Source organism: Aegilops tauschii, chromosome 3 (genome assembly GCF_002575655.3).
Source record: "Aegilops tauschii subsp. strangulata cultivar AL8/78 chromosome 3, Aet v6.0, whole genome shotgun sequence".
Taxonomy (NCBI): domain Eukaryota; kingdom Viridiplantae; phylum Streptophyta; class Magnoliopsida; order Poales; family Poaceae; genus Aegilops; species Aegilops tauschii.
In genome coordinates this window covers 520,392,084-520,414,086 of record NC_053037.3, presented here as the reverse complement: position 1 = coordinate 520,414,086, position 22,003 = coordinate 520,392,084, and the positions used below count along the sequence as shown (strand labels likewise).

Here is a 22,003-nt window from a genome sequence, read left to right as displayed (position 1 = left end):
AGCATACTTTAGTTCTGAACCTGTTAGTTAGAGCAACAACCACTGACAGTGCTGCAAGTCAGAGAAATGCTATATTTATGCACCACCAGTTGTGTATGATCTCAGTGCTTGCTGTTGATGACCAAGGGGTTGTTTCTCATAGTCAGTGCAGCAACAGTACCAATGTTGAAGCTAGTGGTTTTTGCACACATGAGAGCAAAAACCTAGGTAAACAAAAGCTGAAAGCTGTGATGGAGGATGAAGTTTTGTTGGAGGAGGGATATTACATTAGTGATAATTCAGAAGGGGCATATGACAGTGACAACTACATGGAGATGTACAGGATTTCTCAAGACACAGAGATAATAGATGGAAAGAGACAAGCAGACGAGGAACAACTAGCAGGTGATGAAGATGAATATTCAGATGCTGAGTTAGAAGAGGAGGAACAACTGCATTATGAGGGTGGCACTGAGGTTGAGGATCTGTTTGAGATGGATGAGAGGGAGGAGGAAGAGAGGGGGATGAAGAGAGGGAGGAGAGTGTGAATGTGGAGGTAGCTCAACAGTTGCAGGTAGAACCTCCAAAGAAGAGGCATAAGCTGCAATTAGGAGGTGCCCCACCACTAGAACACATTCTAGTGTTTTATAGGAGGTGAAGCCAGATTTCACTCCTTCATCAGATGAAGAAGAAACTAGTTGGCTGCTGGATAGTGAAGATGATGGGCATGAGCCACTGCAATTTGTCCTAAAGAAATGCAAGAAGAGTAGGGCACAGAAAAGAAAACCTAGGATATGGTTCAATGACAAAATGGAGCACCCACACCAGCAATTATGTAAGTACATGTGCTTCACAAATCAGCAGCAATTCAGAGATGCTCTATTGAGCTTGCACATTTCACAGTCAAGAGATTTCAGATATCATAGAAACTCTGACCAAAGGATCATTGCATGTTGCAAAAATGAGCACTGTCAGTTCTACATTGTTGCTGTTGTGATCAAAGGTGAAAAGACTTTTGCTATACAAACTCTGATTGATGCCTACCAGGATAAGTATGGTGTTGAGGTTCCTATGTAGTCAGTAGCTTAGTTTGCTGTGTAATTTCAACAGGGGTTACTAAATGCAGTGAATAGAGTATTTCCAAACTGCAACTAGAGACATTGTCTTAGACACTTGTATGCAAATTTCCAGAATGCTGGTTTTAGGGGGGAAGATCTAAAGAAATGCATGGATAATGCCAGTTATGCTTACAATGAACATAAGTTTAATATTGCTATGAATGATTTGAGAAATGAGTGTGAGGATGCTTGGATCTGGCTTAATGGAATTTGTCGGGGATATACCCCGCGGTATGACCCGGCCGGAAGTATGACCCGGCCGGACTTGGCATTTCGCTGATGACCCGGCGGAGGACTAGCGACTCATGGGTCTGGCGGCTCATTGGTCAGACAACTCATGAACCAGACGACTCATGGATGGCCCCGATGGCGGGTCAGATAGAAGACAAGGCCCAAGGCCCAGAAGGCCGGGTCACGTTTAGATGGACCGGCTTAAGAAGAAAGGGATGACGAATATTTCCTTTACGAGGAAGCAAGACCCGGACTTGTAATTAACTTGTAAGAGAAGATAGACTAGTCCTAGTCCTACTAGGACTCCACATGTAACCCGCCCCTCTAACTTATATAAGGAGGGGTAGGGCACCCCAAAGAGGGACAGGGAACAAGAAATAATCTCTAGGGCTAAACACCGAGAGCCGGAGCCGGCGACTCTCCCGTGATGATAATGAGACCTAGCCTCAAACAGCATGTAGGGTTATTACCGGATGATGTTTCCCGGGGCCCGAAGCTATCTAAATCCTTGTCTTGTGTTGCGTCTCTCGATTCCGCTCAACCCCTCTCAAGCTACCACATAGATGCGTTGGCCTCGCGACTAAGTCCTGACACTAGGACATCTGCCGTGACAATTCCACGACAGTTGGCGCCCACCGTGGGGCTCGGCGCACGGTGGTGATGAGTTCATGGAGGGATTTCTCTCAGGGATCAAGATGTTCGCAACTTTCCGGGTCAAGTCTTGATCTGTAACTCGCAAAAGAACCAACACGGTTAGAGTCGCCGCCTTGTGTAAACGTTGATGTGACGAATCTGATGGAAGCAAGTCGCCAAAACGCAAAAAGCCAAAGTCCCAATCGAGCCAGACTATGGATCGGATATTGTTTGGAAAGATTAGTAAAGAAATTGATGATTAGCTATATGTGACATGGATCAAAGCACCGCTCCACATACTCCTCTGTTGTCCGTGCTTCGAAGACTGCCTGTCCCATTGAGCCGGCCTTATCGTTACGCACCGCCGCCGTCTCCGTCGCACCTGGTTTTCGTCGCCTCGTTCCTCCTCAGCCGCGGTCGCCAGACTGTCCCGGCCTCGCGTCTGTTTCGAGCCGCAGCCAGCATGGATCCAAGCCGCCCCGGTTCGCCTTCACCACGGATTTGACCCGCCGGACTCCGCCTCCGCCTTGGGCGCCGAGAGCCACCCTGAATCGTTTGTGGACCACCTTCACTGGATTCGCCGTACCACCCCGGCCGTCGGTCGCTCGGGCGCTGCTCCAATCACGACCGAGACCTCAAGATGCTGGCCGCCTCACGAGTCGCATTAATGTTCTGGACACCCTCAGTTTTAAATCCCCGAGTCCGTTACCACCGCGGTCTTGTTGAGCCGCCCCCAAACTGCTGCGTCTGCCTTAAGTAGCCATCGCCGCCGCAGACCTGCTGTAGGAGCTGCCGTGGCTGTGCCACCATCATACTACGCCCTAAGCCGGCCACACGTCTGAGCCGCCACCCGCGGCCTTGTTTTCCGCTTCAAAAAGCCGCCGTATTGCCCATGCTGTGAGCAGGTACAGTTGCCGAGGTTCCCCGTCATAGCCTGCCTTGAGCAAGCCGCCGGAGAGCCACCCCGCGCCTCTGGGTCTCCCTGCGTCGAGCCACCGCGGAGGACCGTTTTCTGCTCCGGGCTAGCCGCGCCTCGAGCTGCCGCAGGACGGCCTGGCTGTCTCAATAGCCGTCTCGAGCCGCCTGAGCCGGGTCAGGCTTGCCTTCGCATTAAACCGCCTCCGCCATAAGTCGCCGCAGACGTCGCTTGATTCAAAGAAACTCTGCCTCGCTGGGGTTGCTCCTCTCTGTGAGTTGGCCCCGTTTCCTCCCGTGCCGGTCTCATATCAATCTGCCTTTAAACCATCGAGCCGTCGCAAAACTGCTGCGTCTGCCTGCCTCCGCCTCGTCGACCGACCGGCACGGCCTCGAGCCGCCGCCTCGCTCCGAGTCGCCGGGGGCCTCCACAGCAGTCGCCGCTCTGGCCACGCGGCCTCCCTGCATCTCGCTTCTAACCCGCTGGCACTACTGAGCCGCCCTTATGCCCAATGACCCGCTTGACGTACACGCGCGCTATGTACTGCTTCTCTGACGCACTGGATTCGTTTCATCAATATTGAGCTGAGCATGTGGGGACAAGACAAACCAAGGGATATGGGGTATTCTCGTTTAAAGTACTCCCTCCGGATCACTCATTACACCACACATATCAAGGCATCCCGTGATGAAGCAGACACTGGATATATTTTAATTGGTGCGCCCGGACATCAATGACTAGTCTGATACACTGACCAAGGAAAAACATTATTCAGCAGCGCTGGTAGCAATACTGTTTACATGCACCAAGTAGTAATGAATACTTGATGTGCATTCAGCGCATCAACATGGATTTCGAAGCATTCAAAAGCAGTCATTACTCAGAAAAGGGGATACGGTGCAAGGGCCACATCATACGTTTGATATGTTTTTGATCCAGTATCCATGTTCATCCGACAAAAAATACCAGGTGCTCTCTTTTTTGACTATTTTTGATACATATTGTTGTCATCAAAGAACAATTATGTTGGTTTGCATATTTTTATATGCAGGACAATGATTCATTATAAAGGTGGTGCCATGCTATGCATATGAAATATGCGTTAGCATCATCATGCACCGGCATCCGCGCCGGCTTACAACGCCATGGTCGACTCACCCGTCTGCACCGGTTTACCACGCCACGGCCGGTTCACCCGTGAGCGACTTCAACTTCACCTAGCAATCATTAATTTCATGGTGGATTATTTCCGGCCTGAAACATCAGTAGTGTTGATGCAGGACAATTGTTCACTACGTCAAAACGATGTGGTTAACTCGCTCATCCGCGCCGGCTTACAATGCCATGGCCGGATCATCTGTTTGAGCTGCCTCTGACGCGGCGGTTGTCTTTTCCATCCATCTCTCGCGGCCTGGTCTACATCAACACACCGGGCCGCACCCGTCTGCATGAGCTGTTTATTGAGTATGAGCAAGTCACAGCTTGGGTAGCCCGGTTTTCTTTCAACAAAATGGAAGCAAATTATCATATACTATCAACCGCCGTCTGCACCTGGAGGGCTCGATGGGCAGGCGCACAAGTCGCCGTCACTACGGTTTGGTTAACTTCAAAACATCCAGTTGGAAGGAACCATTGGCCGAGTTGCTGACACGGCTCATATGGGATCCTTTATAACCCGCCGCAGTCACTTCAACCTTCTGTGGATTCACATCGCGCTATCAGTACCAATGATATACACCTTATGCTATGATCAATCTGGAGAATCTCAAAGCCAACTCCTCGAGTCGACTTGAGACTCGGGGGCTACAATGATATGACTCGGCAGCATTGGTTGGTTTCAATGCATTCAAGAGCTCCGGATCATTGGAGGGAAAAATAACCCGGTTCCGGAGGCTGCTACCATATTGATGAAAATTTAAAGGCCGTCAGAAAATTGCTGGTTCAAAATAAAGATTCCGGTTTAAAATCCGGTTCAAGAGATATCTCTCTCCCGCAAAGTTTTGAAGCTTTCAAATCCGGTTCAAACATCCGGCTCAAGGTAAATTTATATCTTATAAAGCTTTGAAGCTCTCAATATCCGGTTTACAAATTTCCGGTTCTAAAAGAGGTTGTCTCTCGCAAAGTTCGAGTTCTCAGGAAAAATTAAAGGGACCAAAGAGAGTCTGTTACAAAGCACAACTCAAATATAGGTACCCTGCTTTAATGACCATCGGGAGCTGATCGTATTCGAATTTAGCTTAACCCTTTTGATGTGACCCTGATCGTATTCGAATCGGAGTCGTTAAATATTCTCATGATCACTAGGGGGCTTCCTGTTCAAACATAGGTCGTATTCGAACCAAAGAGAACATAGTTGTCGATACCCTTTTGATCGGCACACTGCCGAGCTCATTGGGAAGTTTCTTGGTCATATTTGAACCATAGCTCAACCCCCTTTGGGAACCGACGTGGATCGCATTCGAATCAGCGTCGTTAAACAACTCTCAAGGTCATTTGGGGGCTTCCTGTTCAAACATAGGTCGTATTCGAACCAAAGAGAACATAGCTGTCGGTACCCTCTTGATCGGCAACGCCCAAGCCACTGGGGGCTATATGATCGTGTTCGAATCTTAGCTTAACCCCTTTGGGACGGTTTTCTGATCGTATTCGAATCAGAAGCCTCAAGATTTTTTGAAGTTTCTTTTTGCAAATAATTTTTGGGATTTTATTTGAAGCTCTTTTGAACACATCTAAAGTGTATATGAGTGGTTTCTATTTAAACCCGGCTTGATTTTCGATGATAAGTCGCCGGCTTATGACAATCATCATCTATGTGGAAGCATTGGCTTCTAAGGATTGGGTTATCACACTTACTGCACATGTATCATAAGCCGGCAGTACAATTCAATATCATAGGTATGATATTGTTTATACATGATTATGTTTAAACCGGCCCTGGCTATGGACTTTAAGCCGCCGGTATGTTTTGAATTGCGCCATTGGAATCATGCGCGTATCAAAGATTGGGTTATCACCCTTATTGTGCAGGTCATATAAACCGACAAATGCAAATTCAATATCACAAGTATGATATTATTATTATGTTTTAAAGTTATGATTCATAATAGGCTTATCTGTGACTTCTTTTTTACACATCCGTGGTCATATGTAAGATATTATGACCCGCACTGCGGTAAACCGCCAAGGTGTCTTGTGATCTACTTGTGTGCAGGATAAGACTACATTTGGGTGGTTACCCGCCCTGGCTTTTGACGTTAAGTCGTCAGGGCATATGTTGTTTAAGCTCTGTGCAGGATTTGCAGAACTATGACTTACATAAATGTTTAAGTCCAAGCCCGTCATCGAAAGATTGACATTGGTGTCTCAAAAGGGTTACCAATTCTTGATTTTCTCAAAAGGCTATACTTACAATGGAGGCGTATTAAATCGCCATCGGCCAAGAGCCGCCGGGTATTTAAACTCCGGATTTACTTGTCAACCGATGAGGTATTCAAATCTTTAACTGGCTGGATTTTCATAATGATATTGAATGATTGAGGTTTTCATACCGGATTATATTATTCAAATCTTTAATAGCCAACATGGCTGGATTTTTGTTATGGTCATCAGAAACTAATATTATGATTGAGGTTTTCAAAGTCGCTTCAGCGCAATTGCTATTATTTTATCAATGGATATGATTTATTCTACAATGATAGGAATAGTCCCGAGTCGCTGCAGGCTTATAACCCGGCACTTGGGGGCTACATTATTCAAATTGAGATTACATCAAATATGCAAGTCCCATGTCATTGCCAGCATGCACCATGGCACTTGGGGGGCTAATGCAAAGTCATTTTTTGCTCAACTTATTGAAGACCCGACTCATCACATTCTAAATGAGCCGGCCCTTAGGGGCTACCAATTGCTCCTGTCGAAAATTCAAGGTACACAAGCCTTAATCCATTATATTGAAAGATCCACTATTCAGTTGGTAGAGTACAAAGCTCTTAACCTTGTGGACGTGGGTTCAAGCCCCATGGTGGAGATTACATCATATACTGTTATTATCAATGAATCATATACAAAGTCCCAACTCGGTAATATCTTACTGACCCGGCCCTTGGGGGCTACACGTTGCTGGTCAAGTTTACATGATCATATTTACAAAGTCCCTGCTCATTATTGCATAATGACCCGGCCCTTGGGGGCTATGCTGGTCGAAGTTTATATGAGCATAAGGCAATTACAAGTCCCAGGTTGCTGCAAGCATGACAACCCGGCACTTGGGGGCTACATAATATGGAGTATTCAGTTTTTACTAGTGACTGAGATGAACAATATGGATTTCTTCAAAGTGGCAGCATTTATATTGAAGCAAGTCTTAAGCCATCACTTTGTTCTACTCAAGACTTGGGGGCTACAGGTATTATGTTATTATCGAAGAAATATTTTCAAATTCTTTGTTTTGAGCAAACCAGATTGACCCGGCGTCACCAATCATTATGACCCTGTGTCTACAACCCGGCGTCATCAATAATCATGAACCGGCGTTGGCAACAATCATGACCCGGAATTATCAGCTTTTATAACCCGACAATGGTGGTAATCATAAACCGGCAAGTTTTACATCTTCAAGCCGGCTGGATATCAGTTGAATATTTCAGAGACTAATATTTTTGTCAAGTCAGAGCATTGAAGGCTAATTCAAATGGATTCTTTATTTACAAGAGCCAATATCAGCAAATGGGTTATGAATCTGGCCTATTGACCCGGATATTCCAGGAGAAAATGTCAAGGACTCAAGGATGATCATGTGCCGGTTTACAAGAATATTTAACCCGGAGCACAACCTGTCAAATTTGTTCTTGTGTTTATATTGCAGGATCAGTTTAACATGGATAAATCCAAATTAAACTGGGGGCTAATGTCGGGGATATACCCCGCGGTATGACCCGGCCGCACTTGGCATTTCGCTGATGACCCGGCGGAGGACTAGCGACTCATGGGTCTGGCGGCTCATTGGTCAGACAGCTCATGAACCAGACGACTCATGGATGGCCCCGATGGCGGGTCAGATAGAAGACAAGGACCAAGGCCCAGAAGGCCGGGTCACGTTTATGATGGGCCGGCTTAAGAAGAAAGGGATGACGAATATTTCCTTTACGAGGAAGCAAGACCCGGACTTGTAATTAACTTGTAAGAGAAGATAGACTAGTCCTAGTCCTACAAGGACTCCACATGTAACCCGCCCCTCTAACTTATATAAGGAGGGGCAGGGCACCCCAAAGAGGGACAGGGAACAAGAAATAATCTCTAGGGCTAAACACCGAGAGCCGGAGCCGGCGACTCTCCCGTGATGATAATGAGACCTAGCCTCAAACAGCATGTAGGGTTATTACCGGATGATGTTTCCCGGGGTCCGAAGCTGTCTAAATCCTTGTCTTGTGTTGCGTCTCTCGATTCCGCTCAACCCCTCTCAAGCTACCACATAGATGCGTTGGCCTCGCGACTAAGTCCTGACACTAGGACATCTGCCGTGACAATTCCACGACAGAATTCCTAAGAAAACATGGGCTAGGCATGCTTTTGACACTAACTGCAAGATAGATTTGGTTGTTAACAACCTATCTGAGGTGTTAAACAAGTATATCCTTGATTTTAGGAAAAAAGCCTATTAGGACTATGGTTGATGGTATTAAGGACAAGAAAATGGTGAGGTGGCATAGGAATAGAGAGAGAGAAAAGGCAGCTTTCTGGGAGATCACACCACATTATGCTGAGAAGCTAGAGCTGGAAAAGGAGAGGGCCAGATACTGCAAACCCATTCAAGCTGGTGTTAATTTATGGCAAGTGACCAGTGGGCAGCAAAGACACCTTATGAACTTGGATAATTATACATGTGGTTGCAGAAAATGGGACCTGAGTGGCATACCATACAACCATGCAATTTCAGCAATTAACAAGGCCAAAAGGTTTCCAGAGGACTTTGTTTCTAAATTCTTGAAAAAACCATTTTATCTGGCAGCATATGAACCTATGATCTTTCCTATTCCTGGTGAACATAACTGGATAAGGACACGTCGACAAGACATAGAGCCACCAGAATTTCATGTTAGGAGAGGAAGAAAGAAAGAGAATAGGATCAAGGGCAAGTATGAAGTGCCAAAGCCAAAGGACAGAAGTAGTATGGCCACAATAACATGCTCTAACTGTGGTCTCCAAGGCCATAGATACACCAACTGCCTGAAACAATTGAAACCAGATTTGGCTATGAGGAAAAACAAGCATGTGGTAATACCAATCTAACTTCTTTTGTATTAGTTGACTAGTGCATTTGTTAATATTTTTTATGTTGACTGCTAATACCAATCTCACTTCTTTTTGCAAGACACCTGCAAGATCACAACAGCAACCTACACCTACAAGATCACATCCCCCACCTACAAGATCACAGCAGCAGCCTCCACCTGCAAGATCACAGCCTCCACCTGCAAGATCACAGCCTCGACCTGCAAGATCTGGTACAAGGTCTGGTGCAAGGTCTGGAGCAAGGTCTGGTGCAAGATCTGGTGCAAGATCTGGTGCAAGATCACAACCATCAACTAGTGGTGCAAGGCCATTCACTGCCCCAAGATATGCAACTCCTTCTACATCTTCTGAACCAACAAGTCACTCTGGTTGGATGGCCTGGTTTTCTGCCAGTGGTAACAAATGAGTATCATGAGTTGTTGTTTCTCAAAACAATGTACTGATCAATATTTTGTGTCCCGAACAATGGTTGAATGCTTAGGTTTGACTGTACTGAACCAACAAGTCAAACTGGTTGGATGATTATGTTTGAGTGTACTGAATTGCTATCACCTATCTTACCTGAGTCAATGTTTAATGTTATTGGTGATGTTATGCTATCAATTTGGCAACGTTAATGTTTGATGATGAGATTTGATGATTAGTTTTGTTGGCAATGTTAATGTTTGATGATGAGATTTGATGATTAGTGTTATTGGCAATGTTAATGTTTGATGATGAGATTTGATGATTAGTGTTCTTGGAAATGTTAATGTTTGATGATAAGATTTGATGATTAGTGTTATTGTCAATGTTAATGTTTCATGATGAGATTTGGTGATTAGTTTTATTGACAATGTTAATGTTTGATGATTAGGTTTGATGATTAGTTTTATTGGCAATGTTAATGTTTGATGATTAATGTTGTAGGGTTAGGTTCTAGGGGTTCTCGACATCGACAGAGCCAATTGTAGCCTAGGGTTAGGTTCTAGGGGTTCTCGGCGTCGACGGAGCCAATTTGAGCCTAGGTTAGGTTCTAGGGGTTCTCGGCGTCGACAGAGCCAAGTTTAGCCTAGGGTTAGGTTCTAGGGGTTCTCGGTGTCGACGGAGCCAATTTTAGCCTAGGGTTAGGTTCTAGGGGTTCTCGGCGTCGACAGAGCCAATTTTAGCCTAGGGTTAGGTTCTAGGGGTTCTCGGCGTCGATGAAGCCAATTTTAGCCTAGGGTTAGGTTCTAGGGGTTCTCGGTGTCGACAGAGCCAATTTTAGCCTAGGTTAGGTTCTAGGGGTTCTCGGTGTCGACAGAGCCAATTTTAGCCTAGGTTAGGTTCTAGGGTTCTCGGCATCGACAGAGCCAATTTTAGCCTAGGTTAGGTTCTAGGGGTTCTCAGCATCGACAGAGCCAATTTTAGCCTAGGGTTAGGTTCTAGGGGTTCTCGGCGTCGACGGAGCCAATTTGAGCCTAGGGGTTCTCGGCATCGACGGAGCCAATATATCTTATAACACATATCAGTTATCATATAACTTATAACACATATCACTTATAATATAACTTGATGTACCAAATACCATCATAGATCATCATATAACTTATAAAAACCAACTATGAAAGCACCATAGATCATCATAAATAGCTTGATGCACCAAATCATAGAGAGCTTGAAGCACCATAGATCATCATAGAGAGCTTGAAGCACCATAATTAAAAGATTCTGACATAACATAGTGGAGCTCAACCTAGTTCACAACTAAACATAATAAATATGTTCTTACACAACATACTAGAGTTCAACTTAGTTAACTAAACAACACCATACATCACAAAAGGTGAACTACTTATGCCCTTCTTCATCTTCATCTAGATCTTGATCTTCATATTGTTTAGTCAGCCAAGATGGCCTGGATCCCCTTCAGCTTCTGCTTATTCTTCTCCTCTGCCTTGAGAAAATCAGCAATATGAAGTTTGAGCTGATCTCTGCCTGCAAAGAGCTTCTGATGACACTTCTTGAGATCACCCATGTGAAGCTCAATCTGGTGATTCTCTTGGATTAGCTTCTCATTAGACTTAGTGAGTTCATCAACCCTAAGCTGCAACATCTTCATCGCATCATTGTGATGCTCCTAGATTAGCTTTTCCTTCTCTTTCAAATGGTTGAGCTTCAGGTTCTGGATGACAGTGCCTTGAGCCTTTGTGATGTTCATAAGCACTTCATACTTCTCTTGCAGCTTGAAGATCTCTGCATCTTTCTTCTCAATCTCTGTCCTCATATCAGAGACAACTGAGTTGCTAACCTCAGTGTTGTTCATCTTGGACTGCAAGTAGCTGAAATCCATCATCCTATCCTCTTGAGCATTGAAAAGTTGATGCACATCTTCAACCAATTTGTCATAGTTGGCCTCCAGGTTGTTTTTCTCTTCTGTCAGATGGTGAATAGTCAGTGAATATTATCCAGGTTATCCTTCCTCCTATCACTCCTGATGTTTGAATACAACTCCCATAGCTTCAACAGAGCATTCTGCATTGTAGGAGGCCACTCTGGGTCAACCCATTGAACAACACCACAGTTCTCATTTCCTTGCAACATCAACAACATCATTTGTCACTTTCTTTCTCATAATATACCACTTATACAACAGAATTTGACCTACTGGCAGCCTCCACTCACACTATATATACTAAAGAACAACATACCAGATGCACTGCAAATCCCTAGGCATTTAAAAATAGTATAAACAATGCACAATTAAATCTATCAAGTGACACTTTGATCAACTGATATTGCCCAATTAAAGAAAGACCAGACTAAACAATGCACTGCTCACAAAGCTCTCTGTCAATTAAGTACTGATGATACACAGAAAGGAGTGACCAGACTAAACAATGCACTACTAAACAATTAAGTACTGACAGCCTACTGCAATGATTGTAACTAGCACTAATTACTAGCTTGCTAATGAGCATCAGAAACAATAAACAATGACTGCAGCGACTACTGCAATTAGACTACTGCAATAACTACTGCAATCCTCCTCTCAGCAATATCTATCTGCACTAATAACTATTTCAACAATTAGACTACTGCAATGACTACTGCAATCATTGTTACCTTCTTTGAGCAGGCTAAGAACCTCCTGCCAGTGTGAAATGCCTCGATTGCAACCCTCCTCTCAGCTGGCAGACGGTGGTGCTCGCACAGGACTGGGGGTGCTGTCTCAATGCCCATGTAGTCTAGGTCTTCAATGCTAGAAGGGATCTAAGGAGCAAGATGAACAAAGATAACCTAGTCAAATCCCCAATCCCCCAACAATCACAGAACAAACCCTAACCCTAACCATAGCTCGAACAACGCACCTGGTACTACATTCCATCGGAGGAGGAGGAGTAGACGTACACAAGGCTGGACTGAGAGTCACTGCTTTCATCCTCGAAGACCATGGCGCTGCGGCGGCGGAGACAGAGGGGGGCGAGGCAAAACGAGCGGGTGAGAGTGAGTGGGCGAGAGAGAGCGGCTCGGTCGGGTTCATCCTAGTCAGCGGGCGGCGCGGGCCGATTCGGCCAGCGTGTCGCCTGACATGTGGGCCTAGCCTGTCGGAATTACTGTCAATACGCGTTTATACGCACCCCTGACCGTATTGCACCACTTAGGCCCTGAGTTGGTACTGAATTGCAAAACTTTTGAGTAGTGGTACCAATCCGTGAGTAGGTGCGCAAGTGTGGTACTAACATGCAACTAACTCATATTTTTGAAACAGGAGACACATGGCCGTATTTTTGCCCAATTTAGGTAGCGTTATAATAAGGGTATCTATTCATGAAACAGTAAAAATGGTATATTTTTTATTTGATAATAATAAGTAAAAATTGTTACATGTTTGTGTTTTCAGAGGACCAATAATATTTCCGATCCAAAGGCCAAAGCCGATCTTTATTAAGATAGGGAAAGAGATTTTACATGTACAAGCAGGCATAGCCAGTACAAGGCCTCAGGTTACCTGACAAGTGCAAGCACGGCTCCGGCCAAGGCAACAACCTGCCTGGCCTAGGCAGGTTTCGCCTGCAGGCTAACTAAAAGGCCATGGTGGTGGCCGGTGGCGGTGGGGAAGCAACCAGCCGCCCGCCAGGCTCTCAGGTCCTCAATGAGGCCTTGGATTTCCAGATAGCAGACGCGCGGCCATATATTTTGGAGTAAAAAGATACTGCAAATTCACCCGGTGTGACCGTGAGATCAGAGTTCTGGCAAGAGGGCTCAAAATTCTATTCTGCCAGGCAACCATGCAAACTCCCGACACACGTTCCTCCGTGACAACTAATTATGCCGAGACTGGAGACTCGCGACGACGCCGGGTCGGTCTTCCTGACATGTGCCTGCCGGAGCCGTCATATAGGGCTAGAGCAACCATGATTCAGACTAGGACTCGTCGGGTGCTTTACAAACTTCTGTACAAGATACACCCCGGAGTAGCATCACATCACTTCTAATGTTTTTGCCCAATGTCAAGTGAAAAAGTAATTTATAAGCACCAAGGCATGCTTTATCATAATTTAATCCAAATGCCTATTAGTAGTTAGGAGTGGGAGAAGCACTAGTACCTTTACTCTCGACGAAGTTTTACCTGCCTGTCACATACGTCCTCGTAAATACTACTCCTAGATGACTTGATGGCATCAGTTCCACAAGTTATACACCTATTTTTTCTCTCAGTGGAGACTGGTGACCGGTGAGTCTCCGGAGATTCCTTGGAATGGGGACTATTGGCAGTGGGCACATGGTATGTCTTTCTTCCTTGCAAACTTGTGGCAAATACTTTCAGGTCAATAAGACTTCAGGATTTGGCAGAAGAGGAGTCTATGCTCCAGTGGAGGGATTCCTTTTTTAAAGGGCTGCACCCGCTCATGTATTGCACAATGGTGGCTTTAGATTTGGCTTGATCAACCGGTGAGTTTTCTCAAGCACCTCATATTCTCTAGGAAGTATCATAGTATGAAATTAACAAGAACAAGGGTTTTCTGACTTGTTTTTTGCACTTCTGGAGGCTGTTCTGTGGTGTCTTCATGTCTGAGAAATTATCTCTTCTTTTTTCAAGTAGTGCGCTCAAGTATTCTTACACAAGTTTTGGTCAGGTGACGCTGGAATTCACAAGCCGCAGCTTCTAGCCGAGCAGTTGTTTGCACTCCACGCTTGAGATGGCTGACGATACCAAGTCCCTTATTTTGTTTCTCCTCTTGAGCAGCTCATCCTTGTGTTTTGGTTCTGAATCTGATATCCTGTGCCTGAGGTCTTTGCAACAATCAGTGATTGATCCCAACAGTGTACTCAAATCCTCATGGATCTTTGAATATCCCAGAGAGGGTTACATATGCCCCTTTATTGGTGTGGAATGCTGGCACCCCAACGAGAACAGGGTTCTCTCTGTGCATCTCCACAACCTAGGACTTCAAGGCACATTCCCTCAGGGCCTACAACATTGTTCCAGCATGACCCACCTGGACTTGTCAAATAACAATTTTTCAGGACCAATTCCCGATATTTCATGGCTGAATCCATACCTGACATATCTGGATCTCTCGTACAATAACTTTTCAGGTGAAATCCCAGAGAGTATCGTAAATTTGGAATATCTGAATGTCCTCAACCTCCAGCATAACTAACTCAGCGGTCAAATTCCACCACAATTCGATTTGCTTACTCGGTTAACCACGTTCAATTTTACTGACAACCCAAAGCTTTGTGCTTCACCGATGAATGACTGCCCCCGCTCGAGAAAGAGATGGAGAGCGTTACGAATCAGGCTGCACAGGCTCAACGACCAGTCCAGTATCGGAGCGGCCGTCGGATTTGTCGTGGGGTTCGTGGCGGCCTTCTACTTCCCACGCTGCTTCGTCTGCTCCAAGAGGTTCCGAGCCTACGTCGTCCGGATATGATTCACTACTTGTTCTGAAACTTTGTCTGAAAAAATAGCTTCCGGAGGCCAAATGAGCACTTCCGACAGCAACCTTTTTTAGCTTGTTACCTGCAGTAACGATTATCTTAATTCACGTGATATGCATGCCTGGCAACTAGCAACCGCCGGTGCTTGTTAATACATATTTCAACTCTTCTACAAAGATGCGAGGCATAAACTGGCCGTGATTAGTTATGTACCCTGCCGGCATTTCTAAAGGAACAGAACAAGGTAGCTCCGGCTAGCCTATAAAATAATAAAACTCTGCACTTGTGCCGTGCTTTTCACCCCATTTCCATGCTTTTGCCCTTCTTGAACACATGCATACCGGTCGTCTTTGTACTGGCAGGATGTCCCAAGGGAGTACCCTGAAAGGCTTTGCCGACCAAGCTGGATACGTTCTACGGAGACCCGAAGCTCTTGATGCCGGGGTTGGTGTCTCTGTCGTGTGCCATCAACAGAGCTGATTGGTTTTTGTGTAAGCTCGCTTCTTTCGGTTTCGTTTTCATTTATTCGGAGAGCCTGGTGCATGGATGGGGTTCGTGGTGGCCATCTATACTTCCTGACTGGTTTGTGTCCCGTGCCTATGATCTATCTATGTCGACAGCTTGTCAGCCAGGGATGTCAAGGATGTGTAGAATGTCACACCAAAACACAGAGGATGTGTAGAATGAAGTGGCAGGAGAATGCACCTGCTGCCTTTGTTGGTAACAGAGGATGTGTAGAATGTGTGTGTCCAAAAGGACGAGCTTGTGTACATTCTGGTGTGCATTACAAATGTCTCCTGGATTCAAACAAGATTTTTTGTTGTTGTGAAACCTGTAATGGCTCCAGGGCTTGAGGGAACTGATGAGGTTTTATGTGATCTTGTTCATGCTTTACTAAGCCCGGTATATCAACGGGAAATAGTAATGCACAGTTTTTTTTGTCAATTTGATCCCTCAACTGTTGATTAGCCTTAGTTTTTAGACCTCAGCTGCCTGCTGACCTTGACCTCGTTGTCAACGAGTAGTAACCTGCTGACCTTGATCTTGATGTCGTTGCCTGCCGGCCGGCCGGCCGGCCACGATTGCGTTTCCGTACGTTGCCCACAGCACGGGTAGCGATCGATGGCCGCGTTCAACGGGAAAAATCCCGAGACCACCGACGACTGTGTGTACACCGAGCCGACGATGTCTGCAACGGCCACGCTGGGCGCCTCGGCGTGGACGAGCTCGGCGCCTTCCCCCGTGCAGCGCAGCGGGACGGTGATTGTCCTATCGCTGTGCTCCTCGGCGGCGAGCCGGCCGGCGAGGTGGTAGTACTGTCCCAGGGCATGCGCAAAGGAGGACGCGAGTGTGTCGACGACAGGACGTGATGGGTCAGATCAAGCTCCTGGCGTCAGCCGGCCGCAGCCGAAGGCGCAGCGCGACGTCTAGGCCCTCTGCGGGGCCTTCGCCGCCGTGCGCCGACAACGAGCTGCCGTCGTGCCGGCGGCCGCTGGCATGGCTGCAAGGCGATCACGCTGAGGGCTGCGTCCGGAACACCACGCTGCAGCAGTGCACGCTCGGAGGCGGCGGCACCCAGACCGCCACGCGGGAGGCGAAGAACGTCGACGGTTTCTATGCCATGCCCAACGTGAGGCTCCCGAGCGACGCGACCTCGTCGACGGTTTCTATGCCATGCTCGTGATCTCCTCCCCGACCTCGTCGTCGAAGGTCAGTACTGCCGCCCATCATGGCGTCCGGTCATCGAAGATTCTGAGGTGGAGTGGACGGCAGACAAGAAGCGTCACGAGATGTCTTACGCCAAGGCGGACGGGATACTTGGGACACCGACCTGTTGGAGCACTTGTCAGCGGTCGCGCAGCGCAGGTCCCCGACGAGATGACCGCCGCCCCTCCGATCTCCTTGGCCAGGCTTCAACTGCCGACGGCGACGGATGAATTGGATGGCATCTCCTTCTAGCCTAGCAGCTGGCGGACTGACGCTGCAACTGCCGACGGCGACGGAGACCCGCAGCGGCGCAGCCCTGGTCGGACCACGGCCTTCTTTTCATCCAGAAGAGGAACTTGCGGCGGCGAGACGAGATTGAGAGTGGAAGGGGAACGGCCGAACGGGCCTTGGCGGCCTGAAACGGGCTAAGTTGGGCCATATTCGAGTTTTCCAGGGACGCCCGAAGCGAATCGCAATTTTAGTACCGTACCGGAAGTCTAATTGACACGTGACGAGTTTATTAGACGGACTCTGTCTACTACATCGCCAACACGGGGATCATGCACGGCTGTCAGCTGCGAAAGATGCCAAAGAGCACAAATAAAAGAGGCCACTGAGCCCAACCCGTGACCCAGCACCAAAAAGTGCACATGGACGAAAAGAAGGCCTCCGAGCCCATCCGTGACCCAGCACCGATAAGTGCGCACGGACCAAAATAATGCAGCAAAAAGATCCCCTATGAGGGCACAGTCGTAAGAAAAATAGCGCAACTGCATCCCCTGGGTTGGCACGTGCTATACATTAGCACTTGGCTTTTTGTTCAAATTTCGTTTTATTTTTTACCAGCAGAACACTCCTCTCGTTACACGCACGCATCAAGCGCCGAGAGAAAGACGAACACGCTCACCAGCGAAGGTCATGATTCCACGAGATAGGCTAGCCTCTGACCTGCATTCTGATCTTGGGGATAAAAAGCTCTTGTCGTCGTGCCATGCCCATCAGGTCCAGAGATGTAGGTGTTCTTGGCTGTTCTACCGCTGTCCTTGGCTAAACCTCCAGCATCGCTTATGACACGAAGCTTATCACATGTGCAATCCACCCTGTGGGGTCGCATACAATGTCAACGAGATCCTCGAAATTAAGGCTTAATTTTGAGACATCAGTGAAGAAGTCATGTATGTTCTTTTAGATGAACAGGAGACTAAAGCCCCCTCCTCCCCGCGTTACATTATCATTAATGAAACCAGATACCACATCCAAGTTTACAGTAGTTCATGCTCCGAAAACTCAACTCCAAAAACAAAATACCAAGTCCTGCAAATTGATTCCAAAACTTCAATTGCTTGCCGCTGAAAGATATGCTTACCTTATGAATCAGGAAAGGAAACATCAAAATCTAAACAAAGAAAGTTGCAGCAACTGTACCCATGTGGCACCACCACAATCTGATGGACCCTTATTTTATGATTCTGTACAAATTGGTGTTATATCATTCACACATGTTATTATCCTTTCTGTTTGACTTGTACCAAGTGTGACTCTAAACAATAGAACAAGCACTCCCAAATCACTGGAATTTATGATCCTATACACATTGCTGGATTCTATAAGGCCCCTAACCACAAAGGAGATTAAAAAGACGAAGCGTGCCCCTGATATTGCAAATACATTGTTTACTATCAGTACGACGCACACCTCTCTTTGTCAGAGCCTTGTATACAGATTTATCTGTCATATGATATCTTTAGTAAGGGATGACGGCCAGGTGGTGGGTACTTGTTGTTGGAAATATGAGCAAATTACTACGAGATTTAATCCGAATAAACAGAAGATAAATCATGGCTACAGCAGCAAAGATTAAACAAATCATGTGAACTAGCATAACAGATGAACAGATCACATCTAGGGCACATACTAGAAACATGAATTCTACCACGATCTCGAACAGGAAGGATAGAATCACATACGGTGCAGCAGGAGCAGCACCGCCGGCGTTGACGTTGTCGCCCATGTCGTCGAGGATGAGGTTGCCGAGGTCGGGGAAAAAGTCGTCGTTCGCGAAGTCGTCACTGCCAGCAGTCGCGCGAGTGCGCTCCCCAAAAACCTGATCGCCCCTCTCCCGTACAGGATCATGAGAGGCGGGGTTCCGGAGGCCTGCTGTCCCTTCTGCCAGTGCACGCCGAGAGGAGGGATGGAGAAGACTTGCTTGGCGGCGCAATGATCTGGAACGGTGGTGAGAAACCATACGAAGCGGCGGCGGCTAGGGTAGACGTCTGCCTGACTATATAGTGCGGGCCGGGCAGGTCGTGGGAGTAAACTCCATGTCCGAGTCGTCACGATCCAAAAGAATCGGAAACGGTTCAGTAATTAACGCGTCCGTTAATTACTAATTAATGACTCATTAATTTTTCCCGAGTAGCAAAAATATAGACAACGTGCATAGCTCTGTCCTCGGCTCGGCTCAATCCCGCAACCCGCGGCGCGGCGCGTCGTGATGAGGCGAGCGAGGAGGAGGAGCGCGCGTGTAGGTCTCCTCTTGTCATGCTCATACAAGTGGTAGAAGAGCTCACCTTATAAAGAGGTGCAACTCTCTCTCAACTTATGAGGTGGGACTAAACTTTAGCCTCACTCACTCCACTCACATGTGTGCATGAATGGGCCAAGAGAATTTCAGAATTTTAGTTGGGCTTTGGGCCAAAGGCCTACTAGCAAAATTCCAACAATCCCCCACAAAGTCTCATTGGCACATCTCATCATTTAGTTCCAAAACATTGTTTATATATCGGTGCTTAGTGGAGACTGTCAAGTTGAATTTCCACTTAGAGATTTATGCTACACTAGATCACAACTTGAATAGTGGACTATGCCTTGAACTACAAGTTTTCTGTGAAACTAGTTTCACACAAATTCTTGACCGATACTGGGCTGCCGCAAGGCTTCCCCGCGGGTGGAGCATATACGTCGTACTCCAGGGCCTTTTCATGAATTTATTAGAGAACACCCAATTCTCACAGACTGCGACGTTAACAGTCAAATTCATATAGGTTGTTCCTGAGAAGATGTTCTGCAGGACAACATCTTTGCTTACCCAAATAAGCCACTTGGAACACATTAAAATAAGTATCAACCTGCCATGCAGATCAGGAGAGTATTGCATCTTCACAGAGTGGGATAGTTAATATAGGGATACTCTCCTCCCAGCTGACCAACAGCTTGTCTCCCACTTCTACTTCACGGGATCTCCGATCACATAGAGTGAGTTACCACTATGGACAACTCATGCGTCTCAAACCCATCTCCATCGATGCATTATCTATCACATTACGTGATAGACCCTTTGTGAAGGGATCTGCCAAGTTTTTCGACGTTTGGATATAATCCAACGTAATAACTCCGGAGTTCCTCAATTTTCTGACAGATTTTAGTCTCCTCTTCACATGTCTTGAGGACTTCATATTGTCCTTTGAACTGTTTATCTTGACGAACACAGTTTGATTACCACAGTTCATCAGGATAGGGGTTATTGGTTTTTCAACCATAGGTAAGTCCATCAAGAGTTCATGAAGCCACTCTGCTTCAACAGTGGCAGTGTGCAATGCTGTGAGTTCTGCTTCCATAGTTGACCTCGTTAAGATGGTCTGCTTGCAAGACTTCCAGGAAACAGCGCCACCACCAAGTGTAAAAACATAACCACTTGTGGCCTTTATCTCATCAGCATCAGAAATCCAGTTTGAGTCACTGTAACCCGCCAGTACCCTTGGATACCCGGTGTAGTGAATCCCATAGCTCGCGGTGCCTTTCAAATAGCGCATAACTCTCTCAAGCGCATGCCAATGATCATCTCCCGGTTTTGACACAAACCGACTCAGCTTGCTCACAGCAAAAGAGATGTCAGGCCTCGTGGCACTCGCCAAATACATAAGCGAGCCAATAATCTGAGAATACCTCAGTTGATCTCTAGCAATTCGTCGATTCTTTCGAAGCAACACACTAGCATCATATGGAGTTGGAGAAGGTGTGCAGTCGCTATACCCAAAACGACTCAAGACCTTTTCCACATAGTGAGACTGAAGCAGTGTGATCCCACCATTCTCATCTCTCAACAGCTTGATGTTTAAGATAACATCAGCTACTCCTAGATCCTTCATCTCAAAATAGGGAGATAAGAAATCCATAACCTCCTTGATTAAATCAAGTTTGGTTCCAAAGATCAATATGTCGTCGACATACAGACAAAGAATAACTCCTTCACCCCCACCATAGCGACAGTACACACACTTGTCACCATCGTTTACTACAAAGCCGGCAACAGTTAATGTTCTTTCGAACTTCTCATGCCACTCCTTAGTGTAGGGGAACGTAGCAGAAATTCAAAATTTTCTACGCATCACCAAGATCAATCTATGGAGTTTACTAGCAACGAGAGGGAAGCAGTGCATCTACATACCCTTGTAGATCGCGAGCGGAAGCGTTCAAGAGAACGAGGTTGATGGAGTCGTACTCGTTGTGATCCAAATCACCGATGATCCTAGCGCCGAACAGACGGCACCTTCGCGTTCAACACACGTATGGAGCAGCGACGTCTCGTCCTTCTTGATCCAGCAAGGGGGGAGGAGAGGTTGATGGAGATCCAGCAGCACGACGGCGTGGTGGTGGAAGTAGCGGGATTCCAACAGGGCTTCGCCAAGCGCTGCGGGAGGAGGGAGATGTGTCACGGGAGGGAGAGGGAGGCGCCAGGGCTTAGGTATTGCTGCCCTCCCTTCCCCCCACTATATATAGGGCCAAGGGAGAGGGGGCGCAGCCTTGGCCCTTCCTCCAAGGAAGGGTGCGGCCAGGGAGGAGTCCTTCCCCCCCAAGGCACCTCGGAGGTGCCTTCCCCCTTTAGGACTCTCCCTTTTCCTTATCTCTTGGCGCATGGGCCTCTTGGGGCTGGTGCCCTTGGCCCACATAGGCCAAGGCGCACCCCCTACAGCCCATGTGGCCCCCCCGGGGCTGGTGGACCCCTTTGGTGGACCCCCGAACCCCTTTCGGCACTCCCGGTACAATACCGATAAAGTGCGAAACTTTTCCGGCGACCAAAATAAGACTTCCCATATATAAATCTTTACCTCCGGACCATTCCGGAACTCCTCGTGACGTCCGGGATCTCATCCGGGACTCCGAACAACTTTCGGGTTACCGCATAGTAATATCTCTATAACCCTAGCGTCACCGAACCTTA

The 22,003-nt window shown here is 47.0% G+C and overlaps 2 pseudogenes; one reads left to right on the top strand and one right to left on the bottom strand.

The window, feature by feature from the left end:
- LOC109760255 (uncharacterized acetyltransferase At3g50280-like) overlaps window positions 1-22,003 on the bottom strand; it is a 210,825-nt pseudogene that overhangs the window by 56,430 nt on the left and 132,392 nt on the right.
- Window positions 14,331-15,092, top strand: LOC109760262 (uncharacterized; annotated as a pseudogene).